This window comes from Macaca thibetana, chromosome 6 (genome assembly GCF_024542745.1).
Source record: "Macaca thibetana thibetana isolate TM-01 chromosome 6, ASM2454274v1, whole genome shotgun sequence".
Lineage (NCBI taxonomy): Eukaryota > Metazoa > Chordata > Mammalia > Primates > Cercopithecidae > Macaca > Macaca thibetana.
This window is the reverse complement of record NC_065583.1, coordinates 59,191,301-59,212,338: the sequence shown is the minus strand read 5'-3', so window position 1 is coordinate 59,212,338 and position 21,038 is coordinate 59,191,301. Positions and strand designations below refer to the sequence as shown.

General features: G+C 37.5%; 2 protein-coding genes across 7 annotated transcripts in view; both read left to right on the top strand.

Moving 5' to 3' along the window:
- SNX2 (sorting nexin 2) overlaps nt 1-21,038 on the top strand; it is a 488,692-nt gene that overhangs the window by 18,714 nt on the left and 448,940 nt on the right. The gene's annotated exons all lie outside the window — the stretch shown is intronic.
- The window catches only part of SNCAIP (synuclein alpha interacting protein), a 147,018-nt gene that overhangs the window by 19,046 nt on the left and 106,934 nt on the right, over nt 1-21,038 (top strand). For 2 of the 6 annotated variants that reach the window (XM_050795539.1, XM_050795541.1), the window contains exon 1: nt 4,498-9,681. The exons of the other annotated variants lie outside the window; for them this stretch is intronic. The gene's annotated coding sequence lies outside the window, so the exon portion shown is untranslated. Of the gene's footprint in view, nt 1-4,497; nt 9,682-21,038 lie in introns of those variants that run through there. 6 annotated transcript variants of the gene reach the window in all.

Genomic DNA, 21,038 nt, shown 5'->3' with positions numbered 1-21,038 from the left:
CAACTAGATGGTCCCATCGGTGGTGGTTGTAGGGGCATTGATGGGAGACAGTGACAGATCATCAGGCATTGATTCTCAAAAGTAGCACACAACCTAGATCCCTTGCATGTGCAGTTCGCAATAGGGTTCATGCTCCTATGAGAATCTAATGCCACTGCTGATCTGATGGGAGGTGGTACTTGGGCAGTAATGCCAGAAGTAGGGAACAGGTGTAAACACAGAGGAAGCCTTGCTTGCTCACTGCTGCTCACCTTCTGCTGTGTGACCTGGTTCCTAACAGGACTCGGACCAGTATCAGTCCATGGCCCAGGGATTGGGGACCCCTGATTTAATGCACACAATTTATTAAAAATATGGTCCCTAGTTAATTCCTGTGTGATGTGAAATCTCAAGTTCATTGGTTTTTAAATGTTCATTAAGCAATCCCTTTTACTATTCACTATTTTAGTTACTTAGTCAAACATCTTAACAGAAAGACTCCTTAAAAATACACTGTTTCCCAGAAGTTCAGAAGATATAATTAGTCTCTACATATTTTCAAGGTACAAATATTGTGTTCTTATGGAGAATAACTTAGAGATAAAAAGTACATATTCACTGATTTAATGACCATCCTAGTTTTTTCAGGCCACTATAACAAAATACCATAATCTGGGTAGCTTGTAAATAACAGAAAATTATTTCTCACAGTTGTTAGAGGCTGGGAAGTCCAAGATCAAGGCACCAGCAGATCTCATGTCAGGTGAGGGCCCACTTTCTGGTTCGTAGCTGCTGCCTTCTTCTGTGTCCTCACATGGTGGAAGAGGCAAGTCAGACTCAACACATTTAATGTCGCCACTTAATCCCGTATCATTCTCTGTAACTTCACTTTGCATTATTTTTTCATCATAGCACTTACCCTAACTTAACGTGTCATATTTATTTGTTTGCCTATTGTCTGTCTGCCCCACCAGAATATTAGACCATACATGCAAGACTTTCTTTTTGCTTAGTGATATATTCATCAAACCTAGCACAGTGCCTGGCCCATAGCAGAAATTCAGTAAGTATTTGTTGAATGAGTAAGTGTACAGATACAAGCCTGCGCTTAGTAGACAATCCTAAATAGGGAGTGCTGCCACATGAATGTGTTTTTGTAAACAGTGTTGGCTGATTAGAATGTGATAGTTGTTGACTGAAAACACATAAAAAACTTGGAAGATGCAAAGATGCATCAAAAGAAAAATGTTAAATCATTCTCCAACTGTGGACAATGATTTAACATTTTGGTGTGTTTTCTTTCTTTATGTATTTGATATCATAATGGTGTGTTATCCTGGATATATTATTTTGTATCTTGCATTTTCCCACTTAACAGTCAACCATCAGCATCTTTTTATATTTTACAAAAATTTTTATAAAGACTTCTATTTACACATGGTGGAGTAAAGGTACATTTCTCCTCACCTCACTAAATAATAGAAATGAGGGGAAAAGAGAAGAAAATCCATCTGTAATGAAACAAGTCACTGGCAACAGCCCCAGAGCATATACCTTGAAGCATACCTGCCAAATCTGTAATGTTTGGATACAGGTGAAGGAGGGCATAAGATTATACTTATTTTCGTGGACCTAGAGCAAAACATAATTTCCCTTGAATTAAGAGTACTGCCATAAAAGACATCTCCAGTGTTCCCTGAATTATATGACAAGACCTAGAGCTGTAGCTAAGCTGTGGAAGAAGTTGAGAGTGACTCTGCAAACATTCAAATGTCACCATTGAAAGGCAGACAGTGGCACTGGAAGGAAAACCATTCTGATGCCATTTTAATTTCCCTTTCCCTAGCCTGCTGGCTGAGGGAGCTTGGTAAAAGTGAAATGGGGAAAGGAGGGAGAGCAGGCAGTAATTGTGCTTAAGGGCTTTGCTGTGAGGCACATTAGAGCAAGAAATGGGAGAAGCAGGGGGCAGAAAAGAAAGGCTTTCTGAAAGAGCTGGCCAGACTTTAAGGAAAATGCATTACTTATTTCAGACTCTGAGAACACACTAAGATGCTAAATAGTATTTGGTGAACTGAAAGTGTAAATACTTTCTTCCAAAGCTATTTGGTTGAGAGACATGGCCACTATAGAGAAAATAATCCTTTAAAATTAGAAATAAGAATGAAATAGCTGACCTTGTACAAACTTTGTGTAGTTTACAGAAAGAGGTTAGCACAAAGATAGAAGCCATAAATCAAAGATTAAGCAACATGGCACAAAAGGGCATGTGTTTCTGTAATTGTAAAATGAGCTTCTCAGCAAAAGGTGAAGCTGAACTTTTCAAATTGCTGGAATGTCGCTCCTTATTTATGAGCAAAGATAAAACTCACTTTTAGATAAATGACTAAATTGAAATACTATAATGCGTACCATTCAAGTGCTGTTATGGTTAAAAAATGTGACTATAAAAATGTCACATTATTACAGAACCTATTTGTTGGTTAGGTATTTTCCAAGTCCTATCTCCTCAGTTTATTGACTACCGCTAGGTTTTACTACTGCCTGCCTTGCATAGCCAATGCACAGTAGCTATTGCAAAAGCAAGATCTAGTCCTTTGTACCTCACACAGCTCTGAAGAATCTCAGGAACTCTTTAAACCAGAGCTGATATTGTTGCTAATGCCATTCGATGAAATAAGAATGAAGGCACTTGGTTGGCGAATACCGTATCTCCTTTACAGAAAAGCAGTGGTCTCTTTCAAATTCAAGTTCGCGTCTAATTTGAAACTACATCTTATATTCTGATTGTTCTACCATTTCCCTTGAGCACTTAAGCAATCATCGTATCTCTCTTTCAAATTAAGTCAAGACAGAGCTTGCTATATGACCTATTAAAGAACCAGCACCAGGCTGCATAACAGCAGTGGTCCTGAGCTGGGGATGTTTGTGTGCCTTAAAGATTATTAATAATTGCGATAGACTTCCCATGCTGGTAGATTACCTTTTACGTGTTAACATGGTAAGGCCACAGTGGGCTGAATTGTTTGCAGGTAGACGACAATAAGAAGCCAGAAATTGTGGGGAAATGGAATGTATACTGTGGTAAAGATGGGGGAGATGGAGGCTACAAGAAAGAAGAGATCAGCATGGAAGAGTGAGTTTTGTGAAGAAGAGAGAAGTGAATCAAAAGGATGAGTCAAACAACAACATGAGAGGATGATACGGCAGGCTTCAATTCTTCAAAGAGGTTATAAGAAGATGAACTCAAAGAAATGAAAATGGAATGGCAAACTAATAAAAACTAACACTTACAAAGCATATACCAGGTGCGGGCACTGTTCTAAATGCTTTATTTATGTTAATTAATGTAAACAATAACCCTGTGAGGTCAGAATGATTTCACAGAGTTTAACTTTTCTTTATATGAAAAAATGAGCTGGCAGTTCAGCTGACCTATGTTTAAGGTCAACTGTTGACTAATTTATACTCAGGAGAGTTACAGCAGAGAAGTGATATGCCATGCAGCTAACACAGGTTCTTGTCAGTGGACGTCAGGTGGTAACATTGAGGGAGGGAAAACAGAGTGGATTAGAGAAAGCATTTTAACAGCAAAGCCTAGGCTGGGAACTGTGGATTTATATTAGGAGAAATTTTTTTTTTTTTAAAGACCATTCTGCAATTGAAAAATGTCTTATTAGAAAATGTGCTAATTTTTTGCAATTTTGAGGTAGACCTAAACTAAATAGAATGTAAATATTTCATTGTCACCATTATACATATAAATAAACCACTGATTTTGGGTAATTGAAGTGTATTATTCCTTCAATCTAGGCCTCTTGGGCAAAAGTTATATTGACCTTATAGGTGTGGATTTGGTGACTACAGTCTTCAGGAAATGTTATTGCATTGCCAGAGATATTACTAAATCTGTAGATTTGGCTGGGAGATATTCTAAAATGCAAGTGACAAATCACCTTTACTTTCAATAACCAACACAGTTGAAAGGGTGGGAGGAAGGCTTATAGGCAACTTAAATACACATTTTTGAGGATTTTTTCCCTCTTTCCTTTTTCTTGATGACTAAAATATCATATAATCTTATTTTAAAGAAAAATAAAATCTAACAATTTAGCATTTATCTTTAGTGGAAATTGTTGCTAGGAGGAAAAACAGTTTTATAGAGAAGTTTGAGGTGAACAATTGCCAAGGACTCAAAAGACAGGCTTTTTATGTGTGTGATGTATCTAAGGGTTTGTCTTGACAGTGTCAAAATAACAGTTCAATTCTGTTAACCACTTGATTCACAAATAAGTCAAAATAATCATTAGGCTAAATTAAACTGCTTTTTTTCTTTTCTCAACTTTCTTCATCAGAAGTATACATTTGTAGTTGTAGAGCAAGCAGATATACTAGCTCTTATGAAAAGTAAAAGGTGTTCCAGTTATGACGGATAAAGGGAGTCTGACTGCCATAACTGTTAAAGCACACCAAAGTTTGGCAGAGGGTTTCTCTGCACTTTAACTGTTGTACATCAGTTTATTAGGGACAGCTGTTGGATTCAACATCTGTGGAAGGAAGGGAAGGAGTCAGAGAGGGCAGAAGGAGAAGTTGGGCTCTGACATAGTCTCACTTACAGCCCCAGCCAACCCATGGAAAGCTCTGATGCTAGGAGGGCTCTTCGTCATTGTACTGAGTTGGAGCAAGGGCACCTGGCCTGCATAACTCCATGCCATCCAGTTGTTGAATGAATACAGGCTGCCCCAGGAAGGTGGCTTTTTCTAGCCCAGGGCAATTCCTATAGAAAGCTGAAAGCCGAGGGCTATCAGGCAACATCTTTCCCAGGACCTGGGCGAATATGGCCTTAAGTCCTGAAAAAGAATCTGGCAATTCATGACAATGCCCTTTCTAGTAGCTGACTGAAATATTTTGAAATTTTAAGACAGAAAAGGAAATAATCAAGAATAATATTTGCATTTTATTATTAAGACTTATATAGTGTTATCACAGAGGGAGGCCTTCTTCTACAGACAAAATAAGACCAAAAGAAATTATTTAAATAAGCCTATTTTGCATAGAAGTAATATATTTAGCCAATACTGGTTATTGAGAGAGAGAGAGAGAGTGTGTGTGTGTGTGTGTGTAATAGATACACAGAATGAGCCACTTTTATTTTTATGTACTGCATTAGTACCATAAAATATTGCTGTCATTTAATGTTTGCAACTCTCTTGTATGGAAGGTACTATTGTCCAATTCTGCTGATAAATAGAATCAGAGGGCTAGGAGACATGTCCAAGATCATACAGCTAGTTACTGGTGTAGTCATGACTCTAACCTACATCTGCCCGTATTAAAGTTCTTCTTGATCCTCTCCTTCATTGTTCTAGTCCTTGGACCATAGAGGTTTTCTATTTCAGTAGATAACTTTTTGTCCTCCCAGACCTCAGAAATTTTTCCTTTAAGCTAAGTGTTTATCTCCTTTGGCCCTTGTCACAGCCTTGGCTGGCAAAAAGGCAAGGTGTTTTCCTTTCATTGTTGTTGTTGTTGTTGTTTCTGAGACAGGGTCTTGCTCTGTCACCCAGACTGGAGTGCCATGGTGCAGTTATGGCTCTCTACAGCCTCAAACTTCTAGACTCCAGTGATCCTTCCACCTCAGCCTCCCAAGCAACTGGGACCCCAGGTGCATGCCACAACACCCAGCTGATTTTTTTGTATTTTTAGTAGAGACTGGGTTTCACCATGTTGCCCAGGCTGGTCTCGAACTCCTGGGCTCAAGCAGTCTGCCCATCTTAGCCTCCCAAAGTGCTGGGATTACAGGTGTGAGCCACTGCATTGGCCGAGGCAAGTATTTTTATCTGCACTTTAGCAGGAATGTAGTGCTGATGACAGTGGCCTAGCATCTTATGAAAACAGGACCATTCCAGGAAGGCTTCTGCCCTGTACTTCTGCCCCCATTTAGTAGATGAATTAACAGGTAAAAGAAATGATGCAAAATGTGGCAGGAGTCAGAGGTGAACTTGGGTCTACTGATTCCAAATCCCATGCTTAATTCCCCCTCCAATGGGATTAACACAGGAAAAGGGAAAATATGGATAATTGTAGGTATACTGCACATAAATTGTGGGTGCAGAACAATATCAACCTTTCAATGATCCTACATAATAATCGTTTTATTTATGATAAAGAGATTGTGGAACCAGTAGAAAGAAGTTATTTGAGTGGCCATTAGGAAAAATGTAAGCATATACACTTTTAAGAATGTGGCTTAAACAAATTTTGAAATGATTTTAAACTTCCTTTAAATTAGAATAACTTCCTAAGGGCTTCTTGTTTAGAATGCCTGAATGATGTGTCTCTTTTACTGACAGAAATAGTTGCCTGATTCCCCACAGTTGAATCACATGACAAATGCAACTCCATTGCTCTGAGACAATCTGTTTCCTCTGTTTGAGTTTTCTTTGTTTGTTTGTTTTTGAGGTGGAGTCTCACCCTGTCGCCCAGGCTGGAGTGCAATGGCGCGATCTTGGCTCACTGCAACCTCTACCTCCTGGGTTCAAGTGATTTCCTGCCTCAGCCTCCCAAGTAGCTGGGACTACAGGCATGCCACCACCATGCCCTGCTAATTTTTGCATTTTTAGTAGAGATGGGGCTTCGCCATGTTGGCCAGGCTGGTCTCAAACTCCTCACCTCAGGTGATGCACCCGCCTCTGCCTTCCAAAATGCTAAGATTACCACCATGAGTCACCACGCCCAGCCTCCTCTGGTTTATTTTAGACAGCACAACTGAAGTAGAAAAGGTTCTCTTGTTGCCTAGTTTATTATAATAGGGTACTGCTTGTGTCAGAAAATTCGAGAGGACTTTGAGATATTTGTCAGATATTTATATAATATTTCATCTTCCATAATATAAAAAGGAATAAGGAGAGTCATTGTAATATTTTGAGTCACATACGTTTTTTGATACATTGAAGTAAATGACAATCCCAATCTGAAGTATTTTAAGTCTTTTCTCAAGCAACTATTACTTTATTCATGTCTTTGGTTTCAGCTCAAATCTTAATTTAATGGAAGATTTCACCAACAGTTAAATAGAATGGATACTTCTGCATGATTAATGCAGTGTCCCCTATATATTGTATGACTCTGAATTATAAATTATTTAGCATTTTAGTACTAGAAACAGATGATATGTTTGCCTTTTGAAATGCAGATAGAAGGATGTAGACAGAGTGTCGCTCTGTCACCCAGGCTGGAGTGCAGTAGTGCACTCTCGGCTCACTGCAAGCTCCGCCTCCCGGGTTCACGTCATTCTCCTGCCTCAGCCTCCTGAGTAGCTGGGACTACAGGCACCCACCACCACACCCAGCTAATTTTTTTGTATTATTAATTTTTTTTTTAGTAGAGATGGGGTTTCACCATGTTAGCTAGGATGGTCTCGATCTCCTGACCTTGTGATCCGCCCAGCTTGGCCTCCCAAAGTGCTGGGATTACAGGCGTGAGCCACCGTGCCCAGCCTGATAAAAGATTTTAATACATCATGAACACTTACACATGCATGTGTGTTCATTAACAACCACAAGTCAGTCAGCTTAAAAATTCATGCTCACGACTTGTCGGTGTTAATCTAAAGGTCCATAAATTGGATTATCACTGCTAGTGCTATAGTAAAAACCAACTAATAATTTATTACTTTTTTTTCCTAGGTATTAAAATGGTCACAGAACTACAATTATACCATTTCGTATGCACACATATATAAAGTTATGCTGATATTGATAATTTATAAAGGTTGTGAATGAGATCCGAATTAAGGATGGCTTGAAGTTGTCTTTTATTGACTATACGAAATCAAAAATTAAATATGATTATAATATCTAGAGAATTCACATACAATATACAGTGATTATTAAACTTTCAAGTTTCATTGTTTTGGGAGAAGTTTTGTGTCAGTCATGTCTGGTTGCCCAAATCTTTAAAAGAATGCTCATTTCCTAAAATTCTTTGTGGTCTAAACATGAGAGTTTATAGCAAGATTCACATGCACCCCTGCTTCTATGCCAGGGATTCCAAAGTTATGTGTACGGAGGCAGGAAGGTCCTTGCATACCAGGAGGGGCACTTGAGTATTATACAGTGGGGAGTAGTGAGTATTGACAACTTGAATGGTGTAGGCCTGGAGAAAGTTGAGTTTGTGATCATTTGGGAATGTAATGCCAGTTTCTCCACAGCTTCTGACTTTCATGATAAGATAAAAATGTGGATGTTTTGGTGAAATTTTCTGATTTTTAGGACACTCACTGGGCCAGATCAATCCCTTACGTGGGGTGCATGTAGCCTGTAGACCTCCAGTGTTCACATTCCTATCTAAGTCAAAGAGAGCCCAAAGTCTTGGGTTGTCTTCCAATCAATTTTGAGTAGGCAACTAATTATCTTAACAGAATCTTCAAAATAGAATCAAAACCAACTTTGGATACATTTCAGTGTTCTCCTACAAGTGTCAAAAACTACAGTAACCCTCCAGTTTTTTAGTTTAAGCCATGTGTGTGTACCTTTTAGCCAAAGGGGCAGAGGCAGTTGGAATTCTATTTCATTTGGCATATTGTCTTTTATTATTGATTGGTCTAACATTGGCCACTACCTTTCCTCATTCCCATTTACCTATCTCGGTATGAGATTTCCTGCCTTGATTCAAACCTTTGTGGTCAGTTTTTATCTGATCATTTGTCTGTCTGATATCCTTGATATGCTTTTATAACATTTTTAACAGAAAATGTAAGTGCTATTTATGGAATGCAAGCTGGTCAGCTATGAAGGGTCTCTTGTGATTTCTCAAGTTGTTTTGATGTTTGACTAATATTGGCTCCTAGAACAGAAGTCTGGGAAGTAACAGGGAATGTTAAACGACTGAATACTAGTTTCCTTCCCTTCCAAGTCTGTCTTCAGGGGCATAGAGAAAAGATGAATGAGAATGGAAAATAGAGGAGTGTAACTGAGCAGGGGTTAATTATATTAATTTCAGACTCAACTCATCTTGAAGACATTATAATCTATAAAAAATGGAATTTCAACAAGAAGCCAAACTCGTATTACCTTTTCCTTTTTAAGAGCACAATATGTTATAGTCATCAGGCACTCATAAATTGCCGTTACAAGCTGTTTAGAATAAGACACTATACAAAACCTACTTAGAATTGGAAACCGTAGGGAGATTCCCCCCCGCCCCGTTGCACCTGAGGTAGTTTTTCCATGTGTTGAGTTTCCTTTTCGTTGTTCATTGGAGAACATGGGAATTCTGCTGTGCTTCTTGTACATGTGATGGATGAGGAGGGTCAAGATACAATTGAATTATTTTAAATACTGAGGAGCCAAATGTAAATAGTACTATGTAGTACTGTCCCCTCATTGTATATGCAAACACAGAGAGCCATCATGTTTTCTCCTTCATTTATGCTAAGTTGCCTGGTAAGAATTATTAAGTGGTAGATGGGAATGGGAATAAGTAGAAGAGAGTGAAAAAATAGTCCAATTTCTTCCAATACAAACTTCTCTGTTCCTTCACCAGGAAAACTTCAGTTCCTGTTTCATCAACAATAGTAAGAATATCTAGGTAAAAGACCATTGAGAAGTGTCAATATCTTGAAGCAAACGAATATTCTTCAAAATATTTACAGTAGCCATGAAAATAACTTAGAACATCGAACTGGAGTAATCAGCATTGACAATTGTGCGTACTATCCTATTTCTCATTACTTTGTCCTATGTGCATAAGTAATCATTTCAATGACTCCTTTTGTTAAAATATGTGAACATTTATATTCAATTATTCAAAAGCACATGATCCTATGTCAATTCCTTGGAAATTTTAGAGTAAATTTTACTACTTCATCACCTGTATCTAGACAAATTTATTAGGCACTTGCTGATGGTGAGTAATACCTGTTTATTAAGCTGATTTTCCGGCTGCTTTCATGAGCGCTTTCATAAATTAGCATTAGTACCTTAACATTTAAGCTTAAACAGGGGTTAGGCATTCATAAATTGAATCAAGTGATCATGGACTAAGAGGGAAGGAAAACTTTTTTAATGCATTTCTGGCCCACCACCCCCCTCCTCTTCTTTACAACCCCAAGAGCCTACTTTCTAATTTAAAGTTAGAATCTCTAGTGCCAGAAATGTCTACTTTATGTCTTGGCTAACCAGCGAGGATAATCAGCACCTTGTCTTTCTTAAAATTGACAGGGCACATTTTTAAAGTGTTGAAAGAGAAGTATACAGAGCTTACAGGTTGAACAGTCTCAGTTCCCTGACCTCAGCAAAGATTTTGAAACTTAAGTTGTTTTCAGATGTCAGGGTAAAGCCCTGTGGTCAGTTAAATGAATCAGCTATTTTAGTCATTGGTATTTTCTAACAAATACATAAAAATCGGAAGTGCACACTCTGAAGTATAAAAATCAACATTATTCATTTTTTATAGTTTTGTGTTACATTCACCAAAGGGAACAATATATATCCCAGTTTGGTAAGACTATCATCTGTTTTAGCATATTAAAAAGGCAAACTCATTTAAAGATTCAGGTTTAATCCTTTGAAAATTAACCCAATCCCAGGCATTAAATGAACTTTGCCTAAATTCAGACAAGTGCAGAGAACCTCCAGTTTATTTTGCCCTTTTAGTTGGAAAACAATACAATTTTCCATGCTGCCTTTCACTGGACCCTTCAGTGCCTCCTCAAAAGAGCAGTAGAGCCTTCATCTCTCAGGGATCTGTAGGAAACGCCGTTGTTTTGGGCAGGCTCCAACCATGTAAAATCCAGCCCCAGTACCCTGGAAATGTTGGATAGGAGGAGATTCTTGGGGTGTTGTGGGAGCAGCTAGCACTTAAAAAACAATACTCCATCCCGAATTTAGATGCTTCCAAAATCCTTTGTCTTTCACAAATCCACTTCTTGATTATGTCATGGAATCTGAATAAAGTTAAAGGAATATAAAATAAAGGCAGTTTCTGCAACAAATTTATATAAAATACGCTTGCTTCCTTCAGGCCACGTCCCTCTCTAAGAGGGTGGAACTAACACTTCTGTGAATGACGATGCATAAGAATGTTTTTTATTTTGGACCCTCTCTAGGAGAGTGGAACTAACACTTCTGTGAATGATGACACACGAGAATGTTTTCGATTTTAGCTGTTTGCCCATCGGCTGCCCGTTCTCCCACTGATCAGACTATTGGTTGCTAGGCATCCACATTATTACACCCAAAATTGCAATTTTGTGGTTTCTCCCTTCTTCCTCTTCTACTCTTCTCCTCGATGGCCTATCCACTGTTGTCACCCGACTACTTAGGTCAAAGCATAGAAACTGGAGGACTGATCTGAGCAGTTTGGGGAATGGAAGCGTGGAACCAGCAACTACGTTTATCCTATGGAGTCACTGCTCCCAGGGCACAGATTCTCAGGGAATGTCTACAGGAATTACCACTGCAGGCTTCCTGGTGCCTCCTGCAAGCAGAGATCTGGCATCTCTTCACCATGGTTCAGATCACTGGATATGGATTTGTAAACTAAAGAAAACACAGACCATTTCCATCCACATGCCACTTAATAGCTGTCAGCCATGGTTGAGTCCTATGATGAAGTGAGGGTGCTTTCAGACATTGTCTCATTTAGCCCTCAAGGAAATTCTAGGGAACTTTTAATGACCATTATCCCCAATTTACAGATGAAGAAATAGGCTTATAGGGAGGGCAAGGAACTTGCCTATGGTTTTTTCTTCAGGTAACTGGTGCAGAAAGGCCTGAGTCTGGCTCCAAAGCCCATGTCCTAAACACAGCCCTGTGTCTCCCCCACCAGCTCTCTGCCTCACTCACCAGTATGTATGATGCATTCCATAACCTTAACCTTAGCTTCCTTTTTTGTCACTCATTTTCAAGGTGACAGTGTGATAAGAAGGCATTGCTCTTTTTCCAGTGGCAGAATGTTTAGGATATGTTATTTTTATCTTATACATGGTTTGTAAAAGATATCTGCCATTGATATATGAAATGCTATCTTCATATTTACCTTTCATAAGAAACAAAATAGAATATCTTTTTCTTCCTTTCCTCTTAAATATGTGATTACACTTGTTTTGGAAGAAGTACCGGGGTAGATGGCACCTTACAATAGTTTTGGCAAATATGTTCATGAGTTAAAGTCATAGAAGTCCTCATACCAACCAGATTTTCCAATGGCACAATACAAACTGAACATCTGAATGCTGAAACCTACTTTGTAATTTAGTTCTCAAACTAAATCAACTACCTCTTTTCTGCTTACTTCTTAGTTGTAGATAGCTAAATATTTGCTCGTGGAGCTGAACTGTTGCCCATTAAGTCGTTTTCTCATGTTTCCCCCTCACCTCCCATCTTTCCTAATAGTCATTACTGCCTGAAATCTTTTATTCAAATAACAACACATCATTTGAGTTGGATCTCATTTTGAAAAATTTAATAATTTTAACTGGAGATTGTTCAGTTATTTGAAACAACATCAGTATGCCTTTTACATGTAAGCAGTTTTTCTTAAAACTGAAATAATGAAACATAATAATTATATCTTGCTTTCGTGGATCACCGAGAATGTTTTGTAAATAAATCATCAGTGCTATGCATAGATGCTCAAAGGATGATACTGTGTCATATATGTTTTCTCTGAGGGTTTTAGAAAAGCCGGTTATAAAGCTAAATTGCTATGGCAAGGTTTCTCAACCTCGGTCCTACTGACCCTTTGGATCGGGTCATTTGTTGATCTCTGCACTGTAGAATACTTTTCAGTATCTCTGGCTTCTACGCATTAGATGTGAGTAGCAACTTCTTACTCAGTTGTCATCGTCAAAAATGTCTCAGACAGTGCCCAGTGTCTCTTAGGGGCACAGTCACCTCTGGCTGAGAACCAGTTCTTGCCTTAACAAGATGAGAAACCAGTTAGACATCAAAACATTAGCTCTGTTGATGGTCAAGTTGAAGTGGAGAATGTGGCTGAGGTCTAAGGCCAAGTTGAATTTATTTTTTCTTTTTCTTTTTTTCAGATACTTCTGCCCAAGGGCACGATGCCTTCCATGTTTACTATATTCAAAAATATTACAACCCCGTGACTGTCTCCCTCACCCACTTTACTCAATTTGTCCTCCTATCCCCCATCTCCACCTGAAATTCATATTTAATTGTTTATTGTTCTCCTCCTCCACTAAAATGTAAGCCTCATGAGAGCAGGACATTTTTTCTTTAGTGCTGTTACCCCAGAGCACAGATCAATGCCTGCCACATAATTTGAATCCATGAGTAATTGTTGACTAAATGAGTCAATTATTTAGAGACACTTGCTGTAAAAAGATAGATTGAGGATGTTAAAGATCACAAACATAGCTGAAAATAAATAGTTGAGATAATTTTTATTGAAGAAGGACGGCTTAAAGTATGATCATTCTACTTAATGGTTTTATAATTAATTAATCCATAATTGAGATTTAGGTTTTTCCCTCATTTTATATAATTAGTTTTGCTGGTCTATTTTTCATGTCAAGCAAACAATGCTTTCAGAGAGAGGGCTTTGAGCTACAAGGAAATGAGGAGTGAAAGCTCAGATGATGTGTGAAGTGGGAAAACAGTAAGAAATACTAACATTTCTTATACAATCAGTCACTCAAAATACAGCAATAAGCAAGAGTCTATTGTTCGGTAGTTTCACTGGAAGGTAAAGAGAGACAAGCACAATATTCCTTTGAATGCTGCTTTGCGTTTCAGAGCTAACAACTGAGAGTTTTGAATTTCAAGTAAGTAACAATTTATCCATTCAGGGTTTAAAATTTGTATTATATATTTTCAAATCTTTCTTGATTTATACTTATTTTTTCAGTTCCCCAAATTTAACCAGTTACACATATTTAAGTACCATTATCCTCAATAATTTGAACCGAAGTAGTTGCCTTTAATAGGAAATATGCATTTCATCCTGAAAATAGAACACAAAATTCTTAGCTTAGCTATAAGGTCCAGAAATATTTGAGCTAAAATGCTGTAAGCTGAGCAAATAGTAAAAGATACACATTCTACCAAATGTGTTCTGGTCTTGAAAAATTAAGGACCTGTGTCCCAGAAGGGTAGAGAATGCAGCCTCTTCAGGATGTGTACTGACCACCACTGAAATTTTGTATGACAGGAATCACATCCTGGCTACGGGCAGATGCCAGGATTCGCTAGTATTGTCAACAAAAGGGCTATGACAACTTATCTTTTAAAAAATGTTGTATCAATTTTTTTGTTTTTGGTTTATTGGAATGCCCTCATGTTTCTTAATTATAATGCCTACTTAGCTCTTTCAAAGAACCTATTTCTTACTTTTAAACATGTAGTCAAAATAGTAAGAATAATAGATTTGTTTTTGTTTTTCCGTTCCCCATACCTACTTCCTGGAGTATATGAAAAGTCCTAAAGAGGCTAGAGCAATCCTAGGGCTATGGATTGGGCACCTGTTTATTACAGAATAATTAAAGAAATGGAAGAACTAAAGTGAATATTCTATCCCAGTTCTTTGTTGGCTGTGGTTTGGAGAGGAGTTGCCTCCCCCAGTTTCACAGTGCATTAGTGATAGATCCCCTGGCTGAAACCCCAACTCCCATGATCTCTGTACAGCATTATTCCCATCCTCCATTTATGGTATAATGTGGCCATATTTTATCCCCCCTGGACTCTAACATTGCTCAACACCTGGAGTCAGGGGATTTGTTGTTGTTGTTATTGTAAGGACCACACAGTCACGGTTCACTGCAACCTTTAACTCATGGGCTCAAGTGATCCTTCCCCCTTAGCCTCCCAAGTGCCTAGGACTACAGATGTGTGCCACCATGCCTGGCTTTTTTTGTTTAAGAGATAGGATCTCACTTTGTTGCGCAGGCTGGTCTTGAACACCTGGCTTCAAGCAACCCTCCTAACTTAAACTCCTAAAGTGTTGCGATTACAGTTGTGAGCCACCATGCCCAGCTGTCAGGGTTTTTTGGTATAGTTTTATAATGATGGTGGGCTGAGTGACGGTGACAGGGAACAAAGAAAGAGGGAAAAGAGGAGAGGGCTGCCACTTTTGGAAATTCTATCTGGTAGGAGAACATTTTGTTCGATTAATAGACATATTAACTTTCCAGTAAGTGCAAAACATATAATAGGTGATATGGAGGAATACAAAGATAAATATGACCTGGCCCTGCATTCCAGGAAAGCATGGCCTCTAATGATTTTCTTACTTGAAAAGGTCCAGTGCAGCCAGGCCATAGCCACAGATCTTCCTGGAAGTGTTAGCAATTCAAATAAATTATGCTCAAGGAGACCCAAAAGAATGGCTTACCCTACATGGTTCAGCTAATAGCATTTTTATTATTCCTTAGAATTCCTTCTCTCAGGGACTTTTTTTAAAAACTCAAAAATGTATTTCCTTTATCCTGTGATTTGCTCTTGTGGCTCTATATTTTCTAAGTACATTGACATCACTAAATGAGGTTAAAAGTAGGATTCCAATGTTAGCAGTCAGGGAGTAGAGCTTGTCTCAAATAGCTGACGCTTTTTGCAAAGTCTAAATAAAACTTCCTCTTTTCTCTTTATTCAAGTAGAAGACAGTTTTACCAATAAATCCAGTTAGATCCTGTCTATTGCAAAGAATAGATTTGTAGACTAATAGAGTTTTAGACCTGTAAAATTAGGGATAAGCTAGACAGCTAAATCAGTAGACACTTAGTATATATCTTCTTTCTAGTCGTTGAATAATAGGACTCTTGAATTCATTTCTAATGATTTATTGAAATTTGGGTAAATGAAAGTAGGGTTGAAATGATCTAGTTGTAAGTCTTTTGCCATTTCCAGTCCATAGTAGTATTAAGCCAAAAAGTCTGTTTTCAAACCTTTTGGTAGCCACATAAAAGTAATAATTTTGACTCTGAAGATATTTGAACTGTGAGGTTCTAAGAAAGACTAATTATATGGATACAATTATAGATATAATGAAAGCAATTGTCAATGGATTGTGTAGGGATTTTTCCAATCACATTAATTATATTACCAAATAATTAAAACATAGCTGAGGCAAGCTATCTAGGAGTGATTTCCAGATGTGAGTGAGCTAATTTTTATCATTAAAGATAACTCAATGTTTTAATGTAACTGGAACAAAAAACATGTGCTTCAGTAGAACCTTCAAGAATCCAGTGTTATTTGCCTGACTTTATTTTACCCATAAATTGTTTGAAAGGATAGACTATGAATTCTTTATCATCTATAATATATTACAGCTTTCTGGAAGGTCTATGTGAGAAACACTTTTTAAAGCTTGCTAGGATAAAGTGACGGTTATAACATCTTTACCACAAGGAACATCTGTTTACCAGCTCCGCTTTTTTTGACCGGCTGTAGGAGTGCTTTAGGGAGTGATTTTTTTTTTCTTTTCTTTTTTTTTTTTTTTCCTTCTCTTGACAGGCTTCTGTGCCTGAGGCCAGACTACAAAGATAACAATAGTGTATGAGTGTTTATGTATGTGTATTCATGTGGGCACATGTGTACAGCATGCTAAAATCATAAGCATAGTCATGTAACAATGGTTCTGTTTCTCCAGATGATTTGAAAGTCATTGGTACTTCCACCTGTGAATAGATACCCTCAATTAAAAAAAAAAATTGCTCTTACTTTGTCTCTCTTCTAATTAAGTTTTCAATTTCTAGAAATTCTTTACATTTTTAACTAAAATGATGCATGTGACATGACACCTTGGTATAATGGACATCTTATTCAGACAGTTCTGTTTATATCTGATTTTTAGAAATTATAAAAAGAAGTATATTGTTTTTTCACCTAACATAGAACTGTGAAGTTCTGCAAAAGAAGGCAAAGTTGAATTTGGGAAACATTCATTCAGATTTTTCCTCTGATAACAATTTTCTTTTAAAAAAAATAAGCTAAAAGTGTTTCCTTTTTTATTTCCCATTTTTTTCTTGGCCTTTGAATATCCAACATTACCAAACATGTTATGAGCAAGACAAGGTATAGTTTGTTGTTACTTCTTAAGTCAGTAATGGTTTTCCTTAAAAATGATATGAATAGGCCGGGCGTGGTGGCTCAAGCCTGTAATCCCAGCACTTTGGGAGGCTGAGACAGGCAGATCACGAGGTCAGGAGATCGAGACCATCCTGGCTAACACGGTGAAACCCCGTCTCTACTAAAAAATACAAAAAATTAGCTGGGCTAGGTGGCAGGCACCTGTAGTCCCAGCAGGGCTGAAGCAGGAGAATGCGTAAACCTGGGAGGCGGAGCTTGCAGTGAGCTGAGATCATGCCACTGCACCTCAGCCTGGGCGACAGAGCGAGACTCCATCTCAAAAAAAAAAAGATATAAATATTGATAAATACTGAATATATTTCAGTTTTCCTCAAATTATTGGGATTCCCCCATCCATTATTACAGATTTCAAAGGACATATGCCTTTCATTCCAATTTTCGTAACAATTGGGATACAACTTGAAAATTCCCAAGTATTTTTTATATATTAGTTAAAGGAATGGGAAACCTAAAAATAAAGTTTATTGTTTCTTATTTATTAAGATATTTTAACTCATTAAATGAAAAAGACATGTAAAATAGCTTTCACTGTGTGTAATTATGGTGCAGGCAATTTCTGTTGCTTATTACCTTCATGTTCTTGAATAGTGGGGTGGTAACAGGTCCCTGCCCTCATCGTCTGAGTCCCCACAGATCAGTTACAATGGAGTTGTCAGAAGAGGAACATATTCACTGATGAAATGACTAGTTATAAAAGTAGTCTTCTAAAACCCTATCAAGTTAATGTTTCTGTTCATCAGTTTGGGGCTGATTATAAGATGCTTATAACAATTTAATGCAACAGAAATGCTATGCTGAAAATATAGTGTACATACCAACCATATAACAAAGGAAATTTATTATAAGAATTATTTAATGCAAAGAAATTGATGTTGAAAAATTGCCTGATTCACATATAAACCCATTGACAAATGAGGAGCCAGCAGAGTTGGATCAATGAGCAATTGAAAATTAGAGAACAAAAATGGATGAGGACATAAGATGTTTCACACAAGAACTATATCAGAATCAAAAGATGAGAAAATATCTGGAAAATTGATGACATTTTTTAGTATTTCTGCAATAACAGGTCTACTTTAAGCTGCACTGTTGTATAGTTTTGTACAAAAAAAAAAATGTCCTGAAAAATCAACACTTGATTTGGTCTTTATTCCAGTTGATAGCTTAAATTTTAGTTTAAACTTTGTTCCTTGTGATATAATTTTTAATGAAAGTCATTTAAGATAATATTCCAATGTGATCTTTGTCACTATTTCTATGAAAAAGTGGATTGACCCTTTTCTGTTACCAATTATTCTCTGATAATGAAAGCCTCTGGAATAAAGCCACCACTCTGAATTTTCTATCACAATTAATTATGAATAGAATATGCCTCAGTTCATTCCTTTGTTTAAACCACAAATTATTTATTTGCCTCTTTTCAGAATACTTTTTGAGCACAATGATCCTTAACTCTGGTTACACATTAAAATTACCTGAGGAGTGTTTTTAAATACAGATGCCTAGTTCCCACCCCAGAAAAATGAAATCAAAATCCCAGGGCTGCAGAGAGGTGGGAGGTAGAACTTGATATGAACTATTGTTTAAAGCTTCCCAGGAGATTCTAATGACTACCACTGATAATACCTCTAAAGGGTATTAAAACTTCCAGCAAGCTTTCCAACTAAAGAAATGAATATAGATATGGTTTGCTTCCTACCCACACTGTTTTAATACACAGAAACTTTCAAGGATTTCCCTTATATAAATCAACTTTAAAAATGACAGAAAATTAGATCTTTATTAAGAAAAAAGAGAAATTTCTTAAGATAACTAATTTCTATACTCCACACTAGGTATTTCTTCCATTTGCTTTTTCTGCTATTTCCTGTCTTTGGAGTAATCATCATAGTGTTTGTGTTTCTGAGAGGTTGAGGGTCTGGCAGACAGAACCTCAGCACAGTCAAAACACCTCATGCTTTCTGATCCCTCTGCTGCTTCATCCCATTGTGCATCCTACTCTTGCCAAACAAATATAGTCTTTATTTCCTATGCTGTGGTGCTTCACTGGGCCATGATGGTTTTGATAGGGCTCTTCTCTGCCCGTGGCTGCCCTGCTCATCTCTATCACAGTCTCTTCTGGCAAGTCTGAAGACAACCTCTGGACTTCCACAGCCCTTTGCTCCCCCATCAGCTGAATGTCCTTTGTAAAGAGCAGATGTGTTGTATTCTTCCCTATTATGATTTGTTCATGTTAGATAGACACTTAGCAAGTTCTTTTGAAGTTAGGGAATAATGGAAAAGGACATAATGGTGGGAAGAATCTCAAAGTTTCATTTAACTGTAATAAAAGTTTATGTAAATTTATTTCAAGAATTGCATTTTCTTGGTCTTGTCCCATTTCTACATTTGGAATATGTTAAGCATGGTAATTGCTGAATTCAAGGGTCCGTCCCGGCTGAAAAGATTTGTAAGTACGTAAATAAGTTGCTGATCTTTATGTTCAGAGGAAAGAAACATCAGAGGTGATTATTATCCAAATATAAGAAGATAATTTGTTCTTTCTTAATTCAGTTTCCCAGAATTTGATTCCAGTAATGGACTATTTTAGTATTAAGATGACATAATTTTTTAGTATTATTATTATTTTATTTCAGTATATAATAGTATATTTCAGTATATACTAAAAAGATATTGTGGTTCAGATTTTTGCATTCTTTTTGTACACAAAACCCTTACAAAGTGTTTACAAGGAGTAAGGTTTTTTGGTTTTTTTTTTTTTAAATCAGTGTTGATTACTGGGAAAGTCTTATAAATTGCTTTCCTGTTTTTTAGCTCAGACTCTGACTCACAACTCATTACTGACCAATCTTACTTCCAAGTGTTTTGGTACAACAATCATCTTACTTTTCTTTCTGGTGCTTATATGGTCACAAAGCCTGGAGGTCACAGAACGTGTGTGGTAGGATCATGAGACAGGTCTTAAAACTGCCTGCAGGCTGCTTTGCAGCAAGCCTGACCAAAAGCTGGGCCTCAAATGGGAAGATGGAATGAAAGAAAGGTACAGAGAGATCAGAGTGTTCATGATGAAGTGAGAATAGACAGGAGTGGTACTACAAGATTTCTTTAGAAGGAGGCTTAGTGGAAGCCAGAACACCAAAGACCATATAAGAGCTAAGACATTCAGTGCATTCTTGCTGATAGTGTTGAGTGCTCTTGATTTTCCTTAATCCTAAAGATCATTGTTAGAAATATTAAATATGTGTCTAGCACATCAATTACTATAACCCAGATCTTATGTTACTCTGCTATGCCTCCAACATTTTTCTATTGATTCAGCATATTTAGTTTATGTTCTCTCAAATATAAAAGTGTTACCCTTTTTCATGCTTTTTCTACCTTGTCTAAATTCTGCTTTGTGATATCTTCTCTTTTTACTTTACATCTTCTTTCCCTCATTAATAGATATGCTTATTTGATTGCAGAAGAAAATTTAAAATGTGAATTGGCCAGGCGCAGTCGCTCACATCTGTAATTCTAGCACTTTCAGATGCTGAGGCAGGCGGATCACTTGAGGTCAGGAGTTTGAGACCAGCCTGGCCAACATGGCAAAACACCATCTCTACTAAAAATACAAAAATTAGGCAGGCGTAGTGCCATGCGCCTGTAATCCCAGCTACTTGGGAGGCTGAGGCAATGGAATTGCTTGAACCCAGGAGGCAGAGGTTGCAGTGAGCCGAGATCACTATCATGCCATTGCACTCCAGTCTGGGCAACAGAGTAACAGAGTAAGACTCTGTATTAAAAAAAAAAAAAAAAGAACTAATTAAAGACATGTTATTCTTTCTGTAGTGGTTGTGTACATAGCATAGTCACTGAGCAGCTTTTTTGGTTTCGCATTTAATGTCATTAGGACCCAGACAAGCCTGAACAAAGCACAGTGGTTAGCAGCGTGCAACATCTTCTGTCTGT